This window comes from Etheostoma spectabile, chromosome 1 (genome assembly GCF_008692095.1).
Source record: "Etheostoma spectabile isolate EspeVRDwgs_2016 chromosome 1, UIUC_Espe_1.0, whole genome shotgun sequence".
Lineage (NCBI taxonomy): Eukaryota > Metazoa > Chordata > Actinopteri > Perciformes > Percidae > Etheostoma > Etheostoma spectabile.
Genome location: NC_045733.1, coordinates 30,907,128 through 30,909,938, shown reverse-complemented (window position 1 = coordinate 30,909,938; position 2,811 = coordinate 30,907,128). Strand labels below are relative to the sequence as shown.

The following is a 2,811-nucleotide window of genomic DNA, read 5'->3' as shown; positions in this document are numbered from 1 at the left end:
TCCAAAAATAACTGTGAAACTAAAGTTAATAAGTCAGTGTTATGTAATGTTGAAAACATCAAAACAAGTGACAAACATTTAAAAAAAATAAAGCATGAAAAATGGGACAAAAACTTTAGAAAAAGTTGCCAAAGTGTTGATTTTTGGGAAGACAACACAAGGGTTAATAATCTACTAGCAGTCTAATACCTCAGAATTTAAGGTTTGTGCACTCATTCTGGCCACACTTATGAATTGGTACATTGTGTTTCTCATTGCTTGCATCTACATCCTTTACAACACCCATCGTTTTATTCACCTACGTCCAAAACAGGTTTAAAAAAAACAATCCTAGTCATAAACCGTTAACCATTGTTCCGCTCAGAGAGAGAGTCCTCCATGAGTCATGAATGGATTGTCCATTTTTTTTGTCAACAAGCTTGGATTTCAGCCAAGTGTTGTTGCGCAAGCCTATTGAAAGCATAGATTGAGCGCTTTCACTCAAGCGGCTATTTGCATCAGCTTATTTGCTTTTGTCTGTCCTCATTGGCACGTCCTCCTCTCCCACAAGGCAGCAGCAATTACCGGAGGGAAGGGGCCCCCAGGAATTCCTCCCGGAGCAACGTGTTTATCACAGAGACTTACTGGTTTACACCCGCTCATGTTGGAGGGAGTAATACAAAGTAGAGATTAAGGATGTAATGTAAAACAAAAGGTTGTTTCTAAACTTGGGGGAGATATTGTTGGTCTTAAAAGGGGCCACATGATGGGTTATTCTGGTTGCTTGACATGTTTATGAAACACATATCTAAATGCAAAATTAAGATGGCATACTTTGTATAACTATTATTTTACTTTTTGCAGTTTATGAAGTTATGACTAGCCATTTTAAATTCATATAGCCCAATATCATGAATCCCAAAGTTGCCTCAAGGGACCTGGTCTGTCTATAGGCCCTCCATTTAGAAAAGAACCCCCCCCCCCCCCCCCCAAAATAAAAAAACTTCAATGGGGAAAAATGGAAGAAACCCCAGGCAGAGTAACAGAGGAGGGATCCCTCTCCCTGGATGGACAGACATGTAATACATGCCACGTGTACAGAATAGACCAACAAGTTACACAACAATTACAGTACAGACAATCAGGTTGACCTGAGAAACCAACACACAAGAGGCAAAGCTCAGGCACATCATTCACACAGATAGTAGAAAGGAAACAAGCACACACAGAGGTTGAGATGTAGAAGAGGAGAGGCTGGAGATCCAGATCCAAAACATCTGGAATGAGGCATAGACAGTCAGGACAGAGAGAGAGAGAGAGAGATAGAGAGAGAGAGAGAGAGAGAGAGAGAGAGAGAGAGCTAGTGAAGCCTGAGTGAAGAGAGAGGAAAATGAGGAGAAACCAAGGAGCGAGGGAGGGAGAGAGGGATGGGCAGGCCGCTTGGATGCGTATATGTTTGTGGGATAAACAACAGTGGGTTTGAGTAATGCAGTGGTTTTTACTCAGTGTACAGTATTCTTACCTGAAAGTTAATTAAAATAATTTAAACTTTGGGTTTTAAAGGCCTCACCAGAGTCAGAGTGTCTGATATCAGCAGGAAGGTTGTTCCAGAGGAGGAGGAAAGATAAAAACACAGCATGTTATTCATGCGCGCTGCCATATTTAAAGAGCAAACAGGTTTTGTACCAACGTGCTTCACAAATACAGACATATCAGTTGACAATCATAAAAAAAATACATGTATAAATGTTGTGGGAATGTAACCAGACGAAAACAGAACTAATCCGATAAAAACAGAAAAACTGGTTAAACGTTTGATACATTTTTAAGTGGATGACTCATGAAAATGGGACGGGGAAAATACATTTGATGCTTCTTCATATGTGGCAGCCTGGCTTTAAATTAGCACAGATACTCTGTTTTACATGAAGAGAACAGTTACGCACGTCTTCCCTCGGCAGAACAGAACAGCACAGGTGACAGAATGCTTGGGTAAATGAAAGTGAAAGGATGTGTGACAGCGTGTTTCCACCTGTGGGGGAGAGTTGTCGAGCCTCTGGCCGTGCACGTGGCTTTACTCTGCAGCGACTCGGCCACGGTCGGCTCCACAGACTAATAATCCTACAACTGTTAATTTGTCCAAAGAGTTTTCATTCACCGGGTTTGTAAATCCAATCCTCTTAGCCGAGTGGAAACCAAGCCAACCTCTTATTTACCTCTTGTTTGTTATGCAGTTCCTAGAAAGTTGCTTAGAATAACTACAGTGCAGGACAAGCTGCTATTTTCCAACATGCATGATGAACAATATGTTTTGTCCTAAGAACAACTATGCTATTAAGCAGTTACGTTGCAGACAGACAGACAGAGAGACAGACAGACAGACAAACAGAGAGACAGACAGACAGACAGACAGACAGGAAGCAGCCAAATGTGACATGTTGTCGTCACTTGTTGACAGACAAACAGACAGACAGACAAAGAGACAGACAGACAGACAGACAGACAAAGAGACAGACGAAGCAGCCAAATGTGGCATGTCGTCGTCACTTGTTCTCTTATTAGAGCTGTCTTTACTTTTCTCTTCTCTATTCTTGATAAGATTTATTTATTTTTCATATATTTTAATAATAAAGAATGTATTTTAACGATGTTCACAACATTGTTTGTGACATTTTTAGATTACACATTTAACACAACATTTAACAACGTTGTGTTCAAGGACTGACAAGATTGATCGCAATTTGCTTTAAAAGTAGTCCATATCCATGACGTAGCACTTCACGGATTGCTCTCGTTTCTGAGGACTATGGTTCCCTGGTCCTCAGGTCTCTG

General features: G+C 40.9%; 1 protein-coding gene across 1 annotated transcript in view; it reads left to right on the top strand.

The window, feature by feature from the left end:
- serinc4 (serine incorporator 4) overlaps positions 1–2,811 on the top strand; it is a 34,832-nt gene that overhangs the window by 926 nt on the left and 31,095 nt on the right. The gene's annotated exons all lie outside the window — the stretch shown is intronic.